We start from the raw sequence: 22,834 nt of genomic DNA, 5'->3' as shown, positions 1-22,834 counted from the left end.
ACACACACACACACACACACTCAAAGAAAACAAATACAGAAAAAAGTCTGGAAGAAAATATACCCAAATATTAACCGTGGTTGTTTTTGGACGGTAGGACTTAAAAATTAAATTTTAAAGATAATCCATCCAGAATTAGTATAAAAAATAACTTATTTGGTCATGATATCATGTGAGTCGTTTCACTTACTAGACTATTTCCAGGATTTGCTGTATAAATGACTGACTTTTGTTACAAGTTTATAAAATTTAGAGACCTAAAATTAAGCAGAGCCACATAACTGCATAAATTATCTATAAAGCACAGTCTATCTTCTTTGTATCGCCACTGACCTTTTTTTTTTTTTTTTCAGAAAAAAAAATTCTAGGCAAGTTCACTGATAGAAATGCTTTCTGAGGAGTCAACTGTATATCAAATCAAATCAAATCAAAATGAAAGTAATTACGTGACATTTTATGAAATTTACTTCAGTTACAACCTAAGGATCAGGTTGGGGAAGGGAGAGAAAGATGTACGGTATTTTTTCAAGGCTTGGGAGCTGTTTCCCTTAATTGTTTTTTCTTTCAATACCACCAATATATCATTATTAGATTACCCTGTAAAATTTGGAACTTAATAACATTATTTATATGGTGCCTTCTAAACTGCTGTATACAGAGCAATTACTGTTCACCAGTTAAGGGACTGAATTTGGCATCACGAACTGAAACTCCAGGTTCATGGGCCAACTAACATGCCCCCTGAAATTCATGGGAAAGCCGCAGAAAGGAAAATACTTACTGTATGTTAAATGTAATACCTAAATGTACACACAGATCTATTCATGTAAATATCACACTTTATATATAAGCATATACTTAAATAAACAGGAAAGGATTTTCTTTGGCAGAGGTTTTCATGTTAGGGCATTTTTCCCAAAAGATCTGTTCCCATCCCAACCATCTGGGGAAAGCCAGGCCCCTCCTGTCTCCTTCCAGTCTTCTTGATTCATAAGTCAACGGCTCCTCTTTCCAGAAGGCAATACCAAATAATTACTTTCCAGGAGCACCCACACTAAGTGGTATCCAGAAAAAAAAAAATCACTGAGGATCACATTTTAAAATTTTCAGATGATTCTCAAAAGGTCAAACACAGAGTAACCATATGACTCAGCAATTCCACTCCTAGGCATACACCCAAGAGAAGTGAAAACTTACGTCCACACAAAAAATTATACACGAATGTTCAGAGTGGCATAATTCACAATAGCCAAAAAGTGGAAACAGCCCAAATGCCTATCAACTAGTGAACAGATCAACAAAATGTGCTCTATCCATACAAGGGAATATTATTTTGCCATAAATAGGAATGAAGTACTGGTGCATGCTACGACATGCGTGAACCTTGGAAACATGCTGACTGAAAAGAAACCAGACACCAAAGGTCATATATGGTATGGTTCCATTTATATGAAATGTCCAGAACAAGCAAATATCTAGAGACAGGGAGTATATTAGTGGTTGTCAGGGGTTGGGGCAGGGGGGGTTTGGTGGTGGTGGTGATGGTGTTGGGAAATAGTGAATGACTGCTAATGGGTGTGGAGTTTTCTTTTGGGGAGACAAAAATATTCGAAAGCTGCATTGGAGTCATGATTATACAACCTCGTGAATATGTTACAAAGCATTAAATTGTATACTTTAAATGAATGTATGGTACGTGGATTGTGTGTGTGTGTGTGTGTGTGTGTGTGTGTGTGTATTTTTTAGAGCAGGGAGAGGGGCAGAGTGAGAGGGAGAGAGAGACGCCTAAGCAGGCTCCATGCCAGGCTCGATCTCACAACCTCAAGATCATGACCTGAGCCAAAATCAAGAGTCAGATGCTTAACTGACTGAGCCACCCAGGCACCCTTCAATAAAGCTGTTATTTAAAAAATTTAAAATGATAAACTAATAATGAAGCAACAGAAAGAGAAATTACGAAAGCAATCCTATGTACAATTGCACCAAAAATAATAAAATGTCCAGGAATAAATTTAACCAAAGAGGTGAAGGAACTGTACTTTGAAAGGTATAAAACACTGATGAAAGAAATTGAAGATGATATAAATAAGTGGAAATGTGTTCCATGACACAAACAAATAGAATGATAACCCATGCTCTTGGATTGAAGAACAAATACTGTTAAAATGTCCATACTACCCAAAGCAATCTACAGATATAATGCAATCTCTATCAGAATACCAACAGCATTTTTCATGGAACTAGAAAAAATCATCCTAAAATTTGTATAGAACCATAAAAGACTCCAAACAGCAAAAACACTCTTGAAAAAAAAAAAAAAAAGCATGGAAAAATCTGGAAGCATCACATGGAAGCATCACAATTCCAGATTTTAGGTTATATTATAGAGCTGTAGTAATCAAGACAGTATGGTACTGGCACAAAACAGACACATAGATCAATGGAACAGGATAGAGAGCCCACAAAAAAACCCTATGATTATATGGTCACTTCATCTTTGACAAAAGAAGCAAGAATATACAATGGGGAGAAGACAGTCTCTTCAACTAATGAGCAAATGGTATTGGGAAAACTGGTCAACTACATGCAAAAGAATGAAACTGGACAACTTTCATACACCATATGCAAAAATACACTCAAAATGGATTAAGGACCTAAATGTGAGACCTGAAACCATAAAAATCCTAGAAGAGAGAACAGGCAGTAAATTCTCTGACATGGGCTGTAGCAATGTTTTTCTAATCATGTCTCCTGAGGCAAGGGAGACAAAAGCAAAACTAAACTATTGGGACTACATCAAGATAAAAAGCTTCTGCACGGTGAAGGAAACAATCAACAAAACTAAAAGGCAACCTATGGGATGGGAGAAGATATTTGCTGATGACATATCCGATAAAGGGTGAGTATCTAAAGTATATAAACAACTGATACAATTCAATACCCCCCAAACAAATAATCCAATTTAAAAACGGGCAGAAGACATGAATAGACACTTCTCCAAAGAAGACATCCAGATGGCCAACAGGCACATGAAAAGATGCTCAACATCACTCCTCATCAGGGAAATGCACATCAAAACCACAATGAGATACCACCTCACGCCGGTCAGAGTGGCTACAATCAACACGAGGAACGAGTGTCGGTGAGGACGTGGAGAGAAAGGAACCCTCATGCACGGTTGGTGGGAATGCACACCCGTACAGCCACTGTGGACAACAGTACGGAGGCTCCTCAAAAAGTTAAAAATAAAACTACCCTACAATATGGTAATTGCATCGCTGAGTATTTACTCCCAAAATACAAAAACACGAATTCAAAGGGCTGTATGTACTCCTATGCTTATAGCAGCATCATTTACGATAGCTAAATTATGGGAGCAGCCCGTGTCCATAGATAGATGGATAAAGAAGATGTGGTGTGTGTATCTATCTATCTACGTATCTAATGGAATATTATATATATGTATGTGTATATATATATTCATACACATATATTCATATATATATATATACACATACATATGCATATATATATATATAATGAAATATTATTCACCCATAAAAAAGAATGATATCTTGGGGTACCTGGGTCGCTCAATTGGTTAAGCATCCAACTCTTGGTTTTGGGTCAGGTCATGATCTCGCGGTTCCTGAGTTCAAGCCCCACATCGGGCTTTGAGCTGACAGTGTGGAGCTTGCTTGGGATTCTCTCTCTCTCTATCTCTCTCTCTCTCTGCCCCTCTCTCACTCATTCTCTCATTCTCTATCTCAAAATAAATAAATGAAAACTTGAAAAAGAAAGAATGAAGTCTTACCATTTGCTCTGACGGATGGAGCTAGAGAGTATCATGCTAAGTGAAATCAGTCAGTCAGAGAAAGACAGATATATGATTTCACTCACGTGTGGAATTTAAGAAACAAAACAATTAAGATGAAACTTCAGAATTCAATAAGGTCTATCATTCTTCTTATTTTTGTTTAACATTTATTTTTGAGACAGAGAGAGACAGAGCATGAACAGGGGAGGGGCAGAGAGAGAGAGGAAGACACAGAATCCGAAGCAGGCTCCAGGCTCTGAGCTGTCAGCCCAGCCCGACGCGGGGCTCGAACTCACGGACCGCGAGATCGTGACCCGAGCTGAAGTCGGACACTTAACCGGCTGAGCCACCCAGGCGTTATTTTGAGGTCTTATTTGTTTTTTTTTTTAATTCAACACTGACATTTTATTTTCTGAACTTTATCATTTTTACAAAACAAAACAAAAAGCAGGTATCAAAACAGCAAAGAGGTTACAGAATTCCCCACCAGTTTATTTTGTTTTGTTTTATTTTGTTTTATTTTATTTTATTTTATTTTATTTTATTTTATTTTATTTTATTATTTTTAACCAGTTTTCATGTAAGGCAGTGATTATGAAACTGGTGTTCAATGTAAATACTAAACACAGGCTGATTTCCCTCTTGGTCATATGCATTTTTTTTAAATGCTTATTTATTTATTTATTTATTTAGAAGCTGGGGAAGGGCAGAGAGAGAGAGAGAGAGAGAGAGAGAGAGAGAATCCCAAACATGCTCCGCACCATCCGTGTGGAGCCAGATGTGGGGCTTGACCTGAGCCGAAATCAAGAGTCGGACGCTTAACTGACTGAGCCACCCAGGTGCCCCTATTTTGAAGTTTTAATGAAAGATGTTGCAAGAGGTGTTGTGGATGCCCCCCCCCCCCTGCCACATACCCTCTGCCTTCTCACAGACTTGAGCCAGTGACTGACTCTGTCCCACAGCTTGTTTCCAGCTTCTGTCACCACTTAGAACGTTAGGTGCCCCAACTGCCTCATACCTCAGTGCGGGATAAACTGAACAGGAGCTTGCATTGTCTCTCCAAGGTCCCCAGGAGGACTGGGCTCTGGCCACCCACAGTGGAAACAGACCTGAACATCACCCTTTCCTGACCTCCTTGCCCCCTCTACTCCTGCTTGCTGATGCTGAGATCACTCCCCAAATACATGACTTCCGCTCACATTCCATCTCAGGGTCAGCTTCTAGGGGAAGCCAAGCCACAATACACATTACTCTCTCCTCCCTTCTCAACTAATATTTGTATCTTGCTCCCCTAGAAAGATCTGAAGTGATAATGGGTCAAGTCATTAAAAGAACATTTCTGTGGCTACGTTTCACCAACACAGAGAGCTAGCTTTAGAATTAGATTTTGTTGACTCATGTTTACAAATAATGCGGAGTTTCCCTAAATTGCCATAATGGCTGTGGTCCATCTTGAGTACCAGGCTGCATGTGGAACATGGTGGCCTCTGAAGCATCGGTCTCTGGAGCCACTGTCTCCCCTGGGGGCTCAGACCAGAGGATTCTGGGGCATTACCCTACACGTGTAAAAAGAGCAGCTCCCAGCTCAGGGCTGCAGAAACATCAACTGTGTCTCCGGCCCATGGAAACAGCAACAAGGGCTTCAGCGGAGCAGCTCAGGGACACCGGGGCTGTCAGAGACCAGCACATGGAAGGTTCCAGAGTCAGGCAAGCTTTTTGGTGAGTAGGGAACCCTCCTTTTCCTCTGGGGTTGAGTTTATGTCATGTTCCTACTCTGAGGGGCAGAAAAGCAGATGTCATTGGAACGCTGCCATGAAAATATCAAAAGCTTAAAACTGGGATACTATATTAACTTGTTGCTGAAAGTCTGGTGGGAACGGTTAGGTCTTTGTTGAGAACAACGAGCCACATGCATTAGCAAAAAACCAACTAACAAACAAAAACCTCGTGATGAACGTAACAGTATACGCCCATCTCATTTTAGGTATTGTATTTTTCAATGTATGCCCTCCTCTTAGTTTCTATTTTATTTTTTTACACATTTATTTTTGAGAGAGCACACGGACACGCGCAAAAGGGGAAGGGGCAGGGAGAGGGAGGCAGGGGATCCAAAGCGGGCTCCACGCTGAGAGCAGACAGCCCAACGCGGGGCTCAAACTCACGAAACATACGATCATGACCTGAGCCAAAGTCGGACGCTCAACCAACATGAGCCAGCCGGGTGCCCCCTCCTAGTTTCTATTTTAAAAGGCTTCCATGATTGGAAACCTTGGGAACTGAATGCATTGCAGAATTTCAATTACTTTCAGATTTTTTAAAGGGACAAAACGGTATAGAGGCATGTATTATGTAACAGTCCTGTGCCAGCTGTCGCTGCCATCAAATGAGTGCTGAGGACGAGGGTGTCGGGCACGGGACAAGAAAACTCAGAAGAGGGGGCCCACACAGAGAGGGACAAATGCAATATAGAACCAAGGCTCTTCATGAAGCTCTCAAAGAAAGATTCAATAAACAAATTAATATCGACTGTGAAGTCCAGGAGGTACAGGCACCGTCCTAGGTGGTGAAGAAGACAGATGGGGTCCTTGCCCTCCCGGAGCTTCCGGAAGGGTGGACAGAAAAGGTGTAAAACTGAGTGCCCCGGGAGGGTAGAACGGGGGGTGGTGTGGGCAGCACGTTGTGTGCAGAAGGCTGTCAGACATGGAGATCTAAGAAAAAAAAAAAGTTTTAAAGTAAGTTCTGGGGGCAGCTGGGTGGCTCAGTCAATTAAGCAGCCGACTCTTTTTTTTTTTTTTTTAACGTTTATTTATTTTTGAGACAGAGAGAGAGACAGAGCATGAACGGGGGAGGGGCAGAGAGAGAGGGAGACACAGAATCGGAAGCAGGCTCCAGGCTCTGAGCCATCAGCCCAGAGCCCGACGCAGGGCTCGAACTCACGGACCGAGAGATTGCGAGATCGTGACCTGAGCTGAAGTCGGACGCTTAACTGACTGAGCCACCCAGGCGCCCCTAAGCAGCCGACTCTTGATTTCAGCTTGGGTCATGGTCTTGCGGTTCGTGGGTTTGAGCTCCAAGTCAGGCACTGAGTGGACAGTGCGGAGCCTGCTTGGGATTTCTCTCTGTCCCTCCCCCACTCGTGTTTGCTCTCTCTCTCTCTCTCTCAAAAGTTAATTAAAAAAATAACAAACTAAGTTCTGAAAGATGGTCAAGAGTCACCAAAGTGGCAAGGGAGCGGAGCGGGGAGAAGAGCTAGAAAGAGTTTCCACATGGAGAAGTGCAAGTACTTCCTCTGGGGTTGAGTTTATGTGATGTTCCTACCCTGAGGGACAGAAAAGCAGATGTCACTGAAACGCTGCCGTGAAAATATCAAAAGCTTCAAACTGGGAAACTTTATTGAGACTCCCATATATTAACTTGTTGCTGAAAGTCTGGTGGCAACAGAAGGCCAGAGCCTGAGGTAGATTATTCGAGGATTCAACAGTCGGCCGGTGCAGAGGCAGAGCAAAGACAGTGGTGGCCGATGTCCTTTCTGAGGTGGGCAGGGGTCAGATCTCCAGTGCGTCTGGGCCAGAGTCATCATTTTGGACTTAATCCTGATGTTAATGGAAGCCACTGAAGGGTCTGAAGCAGAGGAGTAACCTCATGACACTTACCTTTTAGAAAGTTTGCCCCGCCAGGAGGACATTCTGGAAGGATACATGACAGGTTATTAACCGGGGTCACCTCAAGAGGGTCAGGATGGGGTGAAGGCCAACGGATAGTTAGCTTTGTCTCTGAACAACTTCATTTGCTTCACTTCTGACAGTAAACATCTTTCCGTGGCTTGAAAACATCAAAAACATCAAAGGTTGAATTTTGTTCTCATTAAAGCCAAATTATTCTTCCTTTCGTGTAAGAATCGACACTACTTCAGGTAGATAAAACCCTGAAGACGTTATGGTGAGTGAAATTAGCCGGACATGAAAGGACAAATAGTCAAATTCATGGAGGCCGAAAGCAGAATGGGGGTTGCCAGGGGCCGAGGAGAGCAAGGAATGGGAGTGACTGTTAAATGGGGACAGAGTGTCAGTTTAGGACGATGGCAAAATTCTGGGTTGCACAACAGCGTGGATGTACTTAATGTGGCTGAACTGTACACTTAAAAATGGTCCAGGGGCACCTGGGTGGCTCAGTCGGTTACGTGTCCGGCTTTTGATTTCAGCTCAGGTCATGACCTCATGGTTCGTGAGTTCGCGCCCCTCATCGGGCTCTGCGCTCAGAGGACGGAGCCTGCTTGGGATTCTCTATCACCCTCTAACTCTGACCCTCTCCTGCGTGCATTCTCTCTCTCTCTCAAAATAAATAAATAAGTAAACATTAAATTTTATTTTTTAAAATAGTCCAAATGGTGCATTTTATGTTCTGTATATTTTATCATAAAAAAAAAAAAAAGAAAAAAAAAGGAATAGAGAGGGCTGGACCCTACGGCGGGATACAAATGAGCAGACTCTGGGAACTACATTGGTCCACGTGAGGAAGCCCGGGTCAGGGGAGGGCACGGAGACAGTGAGGTGGACTTGTCTGAGCCATATTTTGAAACCGGAACTAACAGGGCTTTAGCGGTTAATAACGGGGAGTAGAGAAGAAAACCTCTAGTATCTAGTATCCAAAGGCAGTCCTTGAAACAAGGCAGTTGGTTGCCAACAGCTGGTTTGGGAAGTGACCTCAAGAAGCCTCGTAGGCTCTGGGGAGGTGAGACAAGGAAGAGAGGGTAGGCAATAAGGGCTGCAGAGTTGAGCAGGACGCCACGGTGGCCAACTAGGGCTCCATCCCACTTGGGGGCCTCTGGGAGACCGTAAAGAACATGCCTCAGTGGTTCCAACTGACAGGTGAGGAATCCAGGCTATTGAGCAGGCCAGTCCTAGGAGCAGATGGCGGCCGGGGTGGGAGCCAAGGTGGGGTGGGGTGGGGTGGGGGGCCTCAGTGGCCGGAGAAAGGCCTCGGGCAAAGACTTGGAGCTGCCAGAAGCCACAGGTCCCCGTGTACGGGAACGGGTGCTGAGGGGCAATGGTAGGACCCTTACAGTGTCTGCTCCAAATGTCAGGGGTCTTGGCTTAAAAACTGATCTGAAGGCGGTTCTGTTTCCCGGAACAGCGAATACCGAAGGAGAAGCAGGTGGGAGCGGGTGAAGGAGTCTGAAGGAGCAGCTCGAAAGGTGGGAGGGCAGCGGGAAACTGGAAGGGAGGTGGAAAGAAGTGATGCTTTCAAACGCCCGGCTAATATACAGCACGAGAAGCTGGAAAATCTTTTCTTGGATCGTGGGAACTTCTTCAGAAAACACTACTCATTCAACAGCGGTTTACAGGGACCGAAAACCCTATACCGCTCTGCACCACACAGCTAAAATGCCAAACATGCAGCAAACAGTATTCAACCAGGGGCGCCTGGATGGCTCCGTCGGTTAAGCGTCTGACTCCTGGTCTCAGGTCATGGTCTCGTGGTCCGTGAGTTCGGGCTCCGAGTTGGGCTCTGCACGGACACCGCAATTATTTTAACAGCAAGACTGAGTAAGCTCGCACTTTGCAAATGACTTGCAAACGTCACTGTTCACTGGCACTGAAGCCTTCATCCGTTGTATTTGAAAAATACTGCAAAATGATGCCAAGAATTTATATAGAGAAAGCGTGGGTTTGAACACGGGTTTAAGTTCCAAGTGCCCCCATTTTTTTTTCTCTAAATCTCTATTGTCAAAGAAAACGTATTCCAACTCCTCAGCGCGCACATGTACCTTCACTGGAAACGTAACATTCGCGAATGCTTTTCATTTTAAAGGTTGGTTTTTAAACTTACTCTCAAGCCATCTTTAAACCTGCAAATTCCTTTCAAAGGAATTCATCCATAGGGAAGGGAGCCAGATTTAGAAGAAGGGCTTCCTGAAACATACCTTGAAGACAACACAGGAGGAGGAAAGAACTGTTTTGTCATTTTCATCAGCTTTTCACGGGTTTTTGTTCACAAACTAAAACCCAGAAATGAAAGCATGCCTAAGTCCCAAATGGTTTTTCTTCTGCACACAAAACGGTTTTGCTTCCCTTCCTACCTCACAGTCATCTTAACCTCTTTGTACTTTTATTCCATTTCTCAGACCTGTCTGCTGGAAGCTCGATATTGTGGACCGGCAGACTGATTTATCTACAGAAAACTCATTTTCCCCTTGGACGCACTCTCCATGATATCAGAGAGAAAGGAACAAGGGAGAGAAAAACGGATCACAGGCAGTGTATTTTGGATGTGCTGGCTTTTATCAGCTGGGACCATGTGATTTCCTTTCAGCCTCTGACCACTCCGGCATGCAGCCGATTTCCGACGGCATAAAAGGCATGTATGATATTTGACTTACCCCTCAGAAGGCCAGGAATATCACACCACCTATGAGTAAAGCCTGCAAAGTTAGCGGATGACACAACACCTAGAAGCCCAAACCCGAGTTGTCTCAGCATCTGTTCTGACTCGGTTCAGATGGGAGCCCTGTAAAGGTATACAGAGGCGTCTTTTACTTAAAAAAGTACATTGCTGTGTGTGCATGAGCCAACAGTTAATAGGCACGGGAAATGTAATTTCACATCATTTCTTGTGTGTGTGCATGTGTCAAGCTGGAATTGTTTCTGGATTGTTCATTCCTGGCACCTAGCACGTAGAAGGCACTCACTTCTTGTTTTCTAAGTAAAAAACTAACCGCAGGCAGATGGAAAGAGATGGGCAGCCATCTAGCTCACAATTTCCTTTTACAGATATTTCTGTAAGTAATGTGCTAGGTCTTTTTCCAATCAGAGAACACACCCCTCAAAGTGTTAATGTCCTTGTAATACTAATAGTCTAGCTCTGTAAGGTTTGGCTTGGTGGGGCATGGAAAGAACAGGATCTCTCTCTTTCTCTCCCCACCCCCCCCAAATCAATTGTTGAATCGCACAGAGGATCGTATCTCTGGGCATGCCGATTCAGAAGGCTGCAACTCGTGTAAATGCTATCAGTGGTCATTTCCAAGAGGACATTCTAAAGGTTACCTGTGAAAACTCCACAATGCACTCCTTCACGATCACGATCTAGCTTTTCTAGTTCCTTTGTCAATTCCCTCTAATATGAATGTCCTTGGACCAAAGACCCCCAACCTCTAACCTCTCCACTCAAACACCACCAACCAGCTCCCTTTTTGCCTTGCCCATCTTGGGTTGTGTCGTCCAATTTCTACAATCGCTACAATTCCTTGTGAGAAAGGCCATAGGAGGCTGAATGAAATAGTAGTAGGATTATGGGAAGACTAGAGGCGCACACCAACAGAACTATTTTGCCAAGAACCCAGAATCTGAGCTGGATCCAAAATGGTAGCTTAGGATAGATGGACAGTCCATGACCTTCTGTGTCCATTCTTCACTGATTAGGGCTGTTTGTTTCATAATTCACCCCTTGGTTCCACTGCCACAAGTGTTTCTAATTGTTTATAGCAAATTCCAGATAAGAGGCTATGCATCTCAGCTCTAAATCAGCCCACAGAGTGGTAAGAGAATTAGATTCCCTGGAGCTTGTTTGAGCTGAGGTAGAGGTCGGCCTCCACCCTCCACCCTGTTCTGGAGGCTCAGCCCTCTCTCCAGGCGTCCACCTCCAAGTGACTAACGCTTCATGGTTAGAACATCTTGTGATGTACAGAACAAAAATACTGTTCAACTACTGTCTGTTTAGATTAAGGTTCATGGCCGGCAGCCTCTGAGACAGATTTGTACGTAGGAGCTTCATCGGGGTTCAACACGTGTCAGGGAGTAAGAGAGGCAGGAGTGGTCACAGGGAGGAGTTGAACAACAGAAGCTGAGAGGGCCTGTCCGAGTCGTCCTGATGTGAGGGTGTCCCCAAAGGAAGGGGCAAGCTCTTGGGTGAGTCGGCTCCCCTCAGTCAAGGGTAATCTCCAGAGATGGACTCAGCAGTGCACCAGCGGGCGGCCAACCCTCTGAGCAGGTGAGGGAATCACTGCCCCGAAGGGGGCTCGAACAGCCAACCACAGCATCCCCTGTGCTGCCATTTTAGGCCCTACAGTAGTAAGGGCGAAACTGCCATTTCAATGGCCTGTGTATATTAGAATGTAGATTGAAATCTCAACCACTTAAAGCTACAGTTTACGGAACAATATCTGAATTGGCCCATCAACTCTCCGGCAAATCCTGTCACTGAATGTTCCAGCGGGTTCTTTGAGGCCCCGAGGTGACGCCGTCATCCTTCTCTCCTCTGTGGCATCTGAACCAGATGCACTTCTCTTTCTCAGCACCCATGCCCCCTCAGAGCATTCACCTGTGTGTAGCTGTACGGGACGGAAACACGCATAACCCATGTGTTCGCCCCCCCGCCACCCCAATGCTTGGCAAATGGGGCATTCGATAAGCGTTTATTGAACGAGTGAGCGCATCGAGGAAATGAGCAAACGTGCCTTCTTTTTCTCCCCTGCAGAAACAACAAGATAGGGCACCACGTTCGATGAAATGAGGGACTCATTTGCGTGTACGCCTTTGTGCGTGCTTATCTTCAGTATTTAACAAGGGCTGTTTGATTTTGACTAACTGGCATAGCACAAAAGGGCTATTCTGAGACCGTCAACTGCATCGGACAGGACTCCTAAATAAACTAAAATCCATGGCAGATGTGAAGGCAAACTAGAGAGGAAATTAAAATGTAAAACATGAAACAGCTGTTTGATCAGCCGTTAAAACAGACTGCGGACAAAGGCTATATTCATGTCTTATCTAGAGGGGTAAAAATAATTAATCATAGAAAGTGATTTGTCACCGGGCTGTTTGCTTTGCGGCACTGAAACACACCAGAATGATCTAACTGAGGATGGCAAACTTCTAGACGCAGCGGATAAATGGCACCCAAAGAATTTAGAGGTACTCTAAAAAAGGTATGTTCCTAGTAAATAATGGCGGGCATAAAGCCGTAATTGCAGAAATCAGTTGCAGAGAGCAAAATTTACTTGCCACCACTGAAATTTACAAATTTTACAAAACAGAAGAGGGTTGTGATTTTACAACTTCATTAAATTACAGCTATGAGCTCGTGAAGAACCATGGCTTTCTCGGTATTGTGCCAGAGTTGGGGGGGGGGGGCGGATGTCAGTTGCCTGTTGAGGTAACCAAGAAGCCCATTATTACAATTCCACTCTAAAGTAAGTGTGAAATTCTCTTGGGAATGACGGTTTTGCAATAATTATTAAATGCCTTCAAAGGATTCCCAACATTTATTTCTAGAAGGTTCCAAAAGAAATCATCAGAATCATGCACAATTTGGTTTAGGTGTAATGATATTTATAACAGCTTTCTTTCAAATAGCAGAAGTTTGGAAATGCAAATCTCCAGTAATAGGAGACTGGGTAAATAAATACAATCATATGGAGAAATATAAAGTTCTCAAGATCTTATGGGAAAAGAGCACTTAAGACATGATTAAATGGTCATGTTATTATTTATTTAAAAATAAACAAATAAAGGCACCTGGGTGGCTCAGTCGGTTAAATGTCCAACTCTTTTTTGTTTTTGAAGTTTATTTATTTATATTTAGAGAGAGACAGCGCAAGTGGGGGAGGGGCAGAGAAAGAGGGAGAGAAAGAATCCCAAGTAGGCTCCACCTTGCCAGCTCAAACTCATGAAACTGTGAGATCACGGCCTGAGCCAAACTAAGACTCCAACGCTTAACCGACTAAGCCACCCAGGGGCCCCAACTGTCCAACTCTTGATTTCATCTCAGGTCATGATCGCAGGGTTTGTGAGATCACAGCTTGGAGCCTGCTTGGGATTCTCTCTCTGTTCCTCCCTTGCTTGCACATGCTCTCTCACTCTCTCTGTGTCTCTCAAAATAAACATTAAAAAAATAAAAACAGACAAATAGATCCAACAGGTGGTTTACAAAAAGAAAATACAGGTGGCATTAATAACAGTGGTTAGTTTTTTTTGTAGAAAACAATTATGGATGATTTTCATTTTCTTTTTGTCCTTTTCTGCAATTTACAGATTTTCATAATAAACAGGTATTATTTCTACAATTCAGGTTATTAAAAAATGTTCCATGTCTCCAAAAAAGTCCTTAAACTATAAATCACCAAGAAAAAAATGTGATTTCATCTTTCCTTTGTATCAGTGGCTTATCTTCTTAAAACTTAAAAAAAAATTTTTTTAGATATTTATTTACTTTTGAGAGAGAGAGACAGAGAGAGAGAGACAGAGCACGACCAGGAGAGGGGCAGAGAGAGAGAGAGAGAGAGAGAGAGAGCTCCAGGCTCTGAGCTGTCAGCCCTGAGCCTAACACGGTGCTCAAACTCACAAACTGTGAGAGATCATGACCTGAGCCAAAGTCAGATGCTTAACCCACTGAGCCACCCAGGCACCCCTCTCCTTAAAACTTTTGGTGGGAATTTTGGTTAGTAATTAATTTGCCTCTTAATTATTTACTTTATCTTAAATTATCTGAAAAAGGGGCTCTGTTGGATAACAAAAGCTTTCCCAAAGAACTTGTTTTAATGTAGAAAACCGGGAAATAATCCATACAAGTGAGATGGAATTAAAGACATAATTATAAAGACACAATTTAAGACAGAAACACAACTGGGATCACAAGAATAGAAAGTAGCTCGGGGCACCTGGGTGGCTCAGTCGGTTGGGCATCCCACTTCGGCTCAGGTCATGATCTCACAGTTCATGAGTTCGAGCCCCGCATCGGGCTCTGTGCTGACAGCTCAGAGCCTGGAGCCTGCTTCAGATTCTGTGTCTCCCTCTCTTTCTCTGCCCCTCCCCTACTCAGGCTCTGTCTCTCTCTGTCTCAAAAATAAATTAAAAAATATAAAAGAAAGAAAGAAAGAAAGTAGCTCTAACTACAAAGCATGAAGTAGGAGTCGGAAATCAACATAAAAGGATCATTGGAGATATTTGAGAAATACACCCAAAGGGAGTGGTTATTCGGGCTGGAAGGAGAGCGAACCTCCCTGTTGTCCAATTCTGATAAATGTTGAGAGGGAGGATGTGGCCAGGGTTAAAAAATGGCCTATGGAAGAGATGATTAACATCGGATCAAGAGCTTACCCTTCTGACATAAAGTGGAAGTTAACTGGAACATGCCATTTAAGATACCATTAAACAGAGGTTATGGTGACATTACTAACATTTGAAAGGTCATTCCTACCCGAAGGTACTTTCTGACTGTGCCCTCTCTCTCATAAAACAGTATGTTTCAATTTTCTTTTTAACATTTATTTATTTTTGAGAGAGAGAGAGAGAGAGAGAAAGAGAGAGAGAGAGAGAGAGCTCGATCGGGGGAGGGGCAGAGAGAGAGAGGAAGACACAGAATCTGAAGCAGGCTCCAGGCTCCAGGCTCCCAGCTGTCAGCACAGAGCCTGACATGGGGCTCGAACTCACGGACTTTGAGGTCATGACCTGAGCCGAAGTTGGACACTTAACTGACTGAGCCACCCAGGCACCTCCCCCCTTTTTTGTTAATTTTTTTTTCTTTTTACGAAACCGTAGGTTTCAAGGACAACTTTGACGTAACAAATAGGATGAACTCTTCACTTCATGTTTCTGATTGCCCAAGATGTGTGTTTGTCACTTAGTAAGCTGGGTCAAAGCCCTGGGTAGAAAATCTCTTTGATTAAAAAAAAAAAAAAAAAAATGTAAATACAGTCATGTCCTTTGATTCTAGTTATAAAACTTCAGAGAGAAAACATGAATTACTTATTTTGTGATACTTCCTCTGGGTCAGCTCTCGGCAAAACAGAAGAAAGCCAAGTGCCCTCGAAGACCTCTTCCCTTCTTGCCTCCCCTCCCCCACTTTCTCTCACAACTAGCCTTGGGGGTCAGGATAACCCAATTCATTCTCAGCAGCTGGTCACCTTTCAACCTGTTCCAGAATTGCTACTCATTTCTTGGCTTCTCTGGCTCCTAGGGTTGCTGCCTTCCACCTGTCAGGCACATAACTGCCCCCTTTATCTTTATACACAAATTTTCAGTGGCTCCCTGTTTCCAATCACAGAAAACCCTATCTATTCACTTGGCTTTTCTTTCTTTTTTTTTTTTTTTAAGATTTTATTTATTTGAGAGAGAGAGAGAGAGAGAGACCACAAGAGTGCAAGCTGGGGAGAGGGGCAGTGGGAGGGAGGCAGAGAATCTTAAGCCGGCTCCACCCTCAGCCTGGAGCCTGACATGGGACTCGGTCCCACGACCCTGGGATCATGACGTGAGCGGAAATCAACAGTTGGATGTTCAACTGACTGATTTACCCGGGCGCCCCTTTAAGATTTTATTTTTAAGTCATCTCTACACCCAACCTGGGGCTTGAACACACAATTCTGAGATCCAGAGTTGCATGCTCTACTGACTGAACCAGCCAGGTTCGTCACTTGGCTTTTCAATGTCTCGCTGTTTGATTCCCTCCTTCTACTAAGTTTATTACCCACATGTCCCCATCCCTATTACTCTTGCCTTGCTGGGATTTCTACCTTCCTATAAATAGAAATATTAGCTGTTAACTGGAGCCCATGGCCCTATGATTCACCTTATTGCTGTTCTTCAGCACCTGTTCACATTCCATTTGCTTAATGGCACCTTCTCCAACCCCTTGGGTCTTCAATGATTCATTCCTTCTATCTAACTTAGCCCTTGGCTTACACAGTACAGAGCTCACTTACATATTATTTTTTAAAGTTTATTTATTTATTTTGAGAGATAGAGAGAGCAGGGGAGGGGCAGAGAGAGAGAATCCCAAACAGGATCCATGCTCAGCACAGAGCCCAACTTGGGGCTCGAACTCATGAACCGTGAGATCATGACCTGAGCCGAAATCAAGAGTCAGACACTCAACCAACTGAGCCACCCAGGCGTCCCTTAGCTCAGGTCTTGATTTCAGGGTCGTGAGTTCAAGCCCCGTGTTGGGCTCCAGGCTGGGCACGAAGCCTACTTAAAATAAAATGATAAAACTAAATGATCTCTTCAAGTTCATAAGATAGATCTGACCAGAGGGGCCACCTGTGTGTTTATTATCAAAAATGCAAGAAACCCTAAAGCAGCGAATTTTCTAAGCTGTCGTGTTTTAAAACACATTTTGATGGCACACATTAGCAGCCGCATCGGTAAAATCCTCTCAATGTGTGTGCCTTTGCACCTGTGTGAGTGTGAACAAGTGATGTGATGATGGGGAAAGGTTAACAGACTGGAACCAGCTGCTTCCCATGATGACATTTACACGGGAGTAGAAGACATCAAACAAGGAAACAAATGTGAAACTGAGTAACAGTGGGGGTGAGCCTAATATTAACATCTTCAGGGTACCAAGCGGGTTAGAAGCGTCCATATAGAAAGGTGTCCTGTGTTCAGAATTTCTCACGTATTTCTCTCACGTACATATTCAAAGTCATTAGAGTTTAAGCCTTTTGAATTTTGCTGCTGGCTTTCTTTTTTTTTTTCATGTTTATTTTTTATTTTTTAGAGAGAGAGACAGAGTGCAAGCACGGGAGGGACAGAGAGAGAGGGAGACACAGAATCCGAAGCGGGTTCCAGGCTCCGAGCTGTCCGCACAGAGCCCGATACGGGGCTCGAACTCACGAACCTCAAAATCACGACTTGAGCCAAAGTCAGACGCTTAACCGACTGAGCCCCCCAGGAGCCCCGCTGCTGGCTTTCTTATATCATCTGTGTTTTCATATCATATACAAGCCAAGAAAGTAGAGCTGCAAAGCAACATCCCTATATAAGATAATAGTCCATGAATGTGTGTGTGTGTGTGTGTGTGTGTGTGTGTGTGCGCGCGCGTGTGTGCATGTTACTGCCCGCACGGTCACTAACCATTTCCTCAACCCAAACTCTGACAGTGGAGTCAGCTGGCAAGGTGCCTGTTCAGACCCGTCTGTGGTTAGTGGCCATTTTGTCAGCCTGATGAAGAATAATAACCAGTATCTACCGAGTGCTTGCCAGATGCTAAGCCGTTTGCATGCATTTTCTCTTGTAATCCTCTCAACCACTTTTTGAACTGGATACCATTATTATCCTTATCTTCCAGATGAGCAAACTAAGACGTGAAAGGGTCACCAATTTCGCTTAAGGTAGCACAGCTAGTTGGTGGAACCAGGGTAGACGCGACGCTCTTAACACTATGCTCTATGCTCTGTGTGCCCTGTGTGACACGGAGCCTAGACCTCAACATCCACCCATAAGCCAAGGAAATTGCTGCCATGGAGAATGGCCAAGCCAAGCCTTAAACCTGGAAGATACAGAAGGACTTAGAAATTGTCATTCTAGTGGCCCCTGGCTCTGCCCACATGGCCAACCAAGCAGGCGCCTCCCATAAACGCACCCCAAGTATTAGAATCAAGCAGAAGGTACAGGGCTTTGTCATTTTCAACCCGCACAGAGCTGCCGTGAAAAGTTAAGCTCCCAACGCCTTGCCCAGCCTGTGGACGGCCCTCGAAATGCTAACTCTTGTTACTATTTATTCTTAAGAAACAACTGATCCTGTTAAATAAATAAGATTTGCATTCATTATGAATGCACTTGTTATCATCACGAAGATGGGAGTGAGGTAGCTGGGAATGAGGACCTGGTCAGAATCTGAATAACAGCCGGGCTGGGGTGCGGCTGAAATGCAGATCTGGGGCCGCCAACATTTTTCCTGAACCCGAGGTGAGCCTGAGCTCCTGAGGCCCTTCGGTGCAGGGAGTAAAGAGATGGGGTGGGTCAGGATGGGGCTGCAACCAGACGGGCCCCGACGGATGCCTGCACATATACGTAGCCTTTGTAAGGGGTGAAGAGGACGAAGTGATTACGCAGAAATGCCTGCTTCTCCTCCCACAGACCGGAAAATCCTAGGGTCTAAACAAGGATATATTTTCCAAAACGTGTAAGCTGAAGCCATGTGACTGCCAATGTACATTCTTTCTAATCCTAGCAACAACCCCCTCTTGCCAATAAACGCATTAGGAGTCTCATTTAAAACATGAGGTCGCTGGGGGCGCCTGGGTGGCTCAGACGGTTTGGCGTCCGACTCTTGGTTTCGGCTCAGGTCATGATCTCGAGGTTCAGGAGTTTGAGCCCCGTCAGACTCTGTGCTGCCATTGCAGAGCCTGGGTGGGATTCTCTCTCTCTCCCTCTCTCTCTCTGTTCCTCCCCCGCTCACATGCTCTGTCTCTGCCTCTCTCTCTCTCTCTCAAAATAAATAAAAAAACGTTAAAAAAAAAGATGAAGTCGCTGAAGAACAGGGAGGTGATGGAACTTTCAGGGTAACACAGTAGGATAAGTGTAGAATGAGTCTGTTTGATACCAAACTATATAGATCATTTTAACATTGCCATACTGCCTCTCTATAGCCTCTCTTTGATGGGGACAGACAGATTTCCAAGCAACTTCTACACAGTTATTATTTTTCAGAACATTCGGGTGGGTTCTAGATGAAGCTCTGCCATTAACACACAGGCCACATCTGCCGACTGTGTTCCAACTCAACTCATGATCCCTCCTGGGCCATCTGTGACACCACCCTGCCCAGACCGGGCCCACCAGCCGGTACCGGGCTTGCTCTCCTGGCCAGGTGTTGGTCACAACTTGGAAGGCTGGCTCCCAGCTCCGCGGGATCTCGGCTAAGTGCCCACTAACCCCAGACAGCTGACTCTCCTCTCGCAAGCCTGGCAAAAACACTGTCCTTTCTGCTTCAAATTTCCCTTTTTTGGTGCTTTTTCCTGAGGATTCAGCAAGAGCCAATCCAGATTTGCAAAAGATAGTTTCCATGGTTTCACCAACCCAAACACTGAAACCGAGACTCGGGACAGAAACAAAATGCTGCTGTCCAGCTCCATGTGGGAAATGCTGTTACTCTGTCAAAACTCCAGGGATCACCTGCTCCTTCAGTGGAAGAGATTTCAGTAAGTATGTATTCATATAGCGCACACATTTCTTAAAAAAACTATTCTACAGCTGCCCTGGAAGTTTTCAAACATCAAAAAAGAAGGTTGTATATTAACTGGCTGACCCTCCCATTATCTGTGTTTATCCTAAAGGGAGTGATGAAAATTTGCTGACGGCTTTCAAAAACGATTAGAGAATTAGCAGAACGCCCCAAGCTTAACAACTAACAAACTTTAAAAAGCAGAGTCAAATTCAGACACTTCTAAATGTAAACACTGGGTTGGTCACCTACTAATTCTAAAATTCCGATCTGACTGCTTCTCCTGCTGTCAGGGTGATTTGGAGGGAAATGCAAAAGATTGGTGGTTACAGTGGATGTGAGTTTCAAATCCAATCAGTTGCTACTTTGTTGGTGTAAAGTCCATTAAGCCAACAGCAAGTCCTCAGTGCCAACTGGGCCAGGCAGGGCTCTGGAGCTGGGGGCTGGGGGTTCTCTGCAGAGAAAAAGGGACACTTCCCTGGGCTCTGGAGGCTCACAGTCTAGTGGAGGGGAAAGTGAGCCATTAACACCTCAGGGAAAAGGACCAGGCGGCAGGGGAGAATAAAACGGAGTCATCTAACCCAATCTGGGGGGATTCGGAAGGGCAGCCTTGGGAGATGATATCTCAGCTAAGCTGTGAGGTTAACTAAGTGTCTTCCGGTGTCTCGGTTTCCTCCTCTCGGTCCTCAGACAACAGAGAATGATGGACACACCTTCCTCTCCTCCACCCTCTCATCTAGTCTGTTCCAGACTTCCTCTCTCCTCTCTCTCGGCTTGGGTCATTTCATTTGCATCAGTGGCTTCAGCTCAAACTTCTCTCGCGTGCACGTATCTCTGAGCCCAACTTCCCTGAATATCCACCTGCCAGACACCTCTCCCGTGGTCCTCCCAGCACCTCTGACTCCACGTGCCCCATCCTTCTCCTAAACCTGCTCTTCCCCCTTCACCTCCCTCTTTTGGTTAGTACCATCCCTGTATTTCTGGGAATGAAAAATCCCCATTGGCGTTCACCGACCACAGAAAGAACGGCACCTTTTGCGGATGATGCGCAAAACTCCCCAAAGTTCGTGCCACCACACCTTCCCTCCTTCACCTCTCCACACGGAAGTTCTCGAGGTTTCCTAAGCCTGGCTACCGTGTTCCTTCACATGTTTGTGTTTTTATATAAGCGGTTCCTTAGCTCAAAATGCTTTCCTCATCTAGTCTCCCGCTGAATTCATAGTCCTCCTTTCCCACCTACTTCAAATGTCACCTCCTCTGTGAAGTCTGCCCAGATTTTCTCAGCAGAGTTGGAGATTCTCTCCAATCACCTTCCCTAGGACTCTGTGCATGCACCACTAAAGCATCTATCACATGCACCACTGTCTACCTTGTGTTGTCTTTGTTTGGGTATCTCCTCTCCCCTCCTGGATTGACACATCTTCAAAAGCAATGTGACCCAATTTTGCATCCCCTACCACAGCCTACTCTAATGCCTACTGTTTGAATAAGTGAGTACAATTCTTGTAGGACCTCTTGTCATGTCAGCCTTTGCAAAGCTATTTTCACATGCATTGTTGCTCTTGCCCTTCACCGTGATGCTGTCATCATCTAGCTGTGACTAGTTGGTGTTATCCTCATGCAGCAGATAAAGCAGTTGAGTAAGGCCTTGGAACCCTGTTTTCTTGCTTTTTAGAACAACGACTGTTCCATGGAATGTTCCTGAGAAGAAGGCAGATCTAGTCACCTGACCCCTGTCTTCAGAGTTTGAGGGTCAATATAAAAGTTCACCACTGCTTGTGGAAATAGCCAAACCCTGATCTACCCTTCCTGAACGAGTCTAACATGATTTATTTGAGTGATCTTGAAGGTTTGGAGTATGAATCAGACAGGGCAAAATAAGGGGTGTGGGGGGGGGGAGTAGAAAAATCTGAACCCATTAGACTTTGGGCAAAAACAGGACCTCGGGGGCCTGGCAAGAGAACTTCAGGTGCCCCTGAATAATATTTTCTACATATGCTTTGAAGTCCAAGTTCCCATAGGAGAAGAGATGTCAAAAATACTGAAAGCAAGCCAAATCAACCTACCCTTGGCCCACCTTGGCGTGCCACTGTCTTATGCGTCTGTGTACCCTGCAGCACGGGACACAGGGCCTGGCCTGAGTGAGTCCAGGAGGGCCACGCGAACACAAATGGTAGCCTGAGACTCGACCCAAAGGTGAGGAGGGCTGCAGTGGAGGGAGCGGCACAAGACCAGGATCAGCCCCCAACATCCAAGGTCTTGGTTTCCTCACCAGGTACAGCAGTCGGGGCACCTCTGCCCTGCCCACTCCATGGAGAGCAAAGGCTAACCCTGCTCCTGAGACCTGGTTAGGGCCAAGGGTTGGGCAACATATCCATGGATTTGGGAAGCATCCCAATTACTTCTCAGGAACCAGGAGGCCCCGGGATTGGGGCCAAAGCGTCCCCAGGGGGCTGTTAGGCCACTCTGGGAACACTGCTTATTCTCACTAACCCCCACCCATAGGATCCGCCTGACCCTCGTTAGAGGATGGGTTTCTCCACCCACTCCATCCCTCCCTCTGGCTTCTGTCTTTGCGCCCTGCTGCGCACACAGCCTCCCTGTGTCTGAGAGGGTAGTCTCCAACCTGCCAAACACAGGCTGGGCCAGAGAGTCAAGTTTCCCCACCCCAGCCCCACTGGACAGTTTGTTCAGCCTGTTCTGGAAGCGGGTAGTGGTGAGAAGAGCTATTTGCTCAAAAGGCCCTGCAGCCCCAGGGAGAGACCCGTGACAATCACAGAACCACAGAGAATCAGGGTCAGGACGGTATTTGTCAATCAATCGCCCCAGGGTCCAACCCCTGCTTTCTGAACCAGGAGCTAACTGTTCAAGGTCGTTTCCCCTGCTGCCAGGGTTATAGTACGCTGTGGTGCACGCCTGCTTCAAGCTGGGGTGCCGAGCGCCCAGGGCAGGTTGGAGCAGATGACTGACTTTTGCTTGGAAAAAGTGACGGACCTTTGCGCCACCCCCTAGCAGAAACCTCCCGCGCGCTAACCAGCCCCCTTTCTCTTCGCCTCGAAAATTCCCGCAAGCGCAGGC

General features: G+C 45.1%; 1 protein-coding gene across 1 annotated transcript in view; it reads right to left on the bottom strand.

Moving 5' to 3' along the window:
* Positions 1–22,834, bottom strand: part of MAOB (monoamine oxidase B) — a 114,068-nt gene that overhangs the window by 90,739 nt on the left and 495 nt on the right. The window lies entirely within an intron of this gene.

Source organism: Panthera onca, chromosome X, assembly GCF_046562875.1.
Source record: "Panthera onca isolate mPanOnc1 chromosome X, mPanOnc1 haplotype 2, whole genome shotgun sequence".
NCBI lineage: Eukaryota > Metazoa > Chordata > Mammalia > Carnivora > Felidae > Panthera > Panthera onca.
The sequence above is the reverse complement of the archived record's forward strand: the minus strand, read 5'-3'. Positions and strand labels throughout refer to the sequence as shown.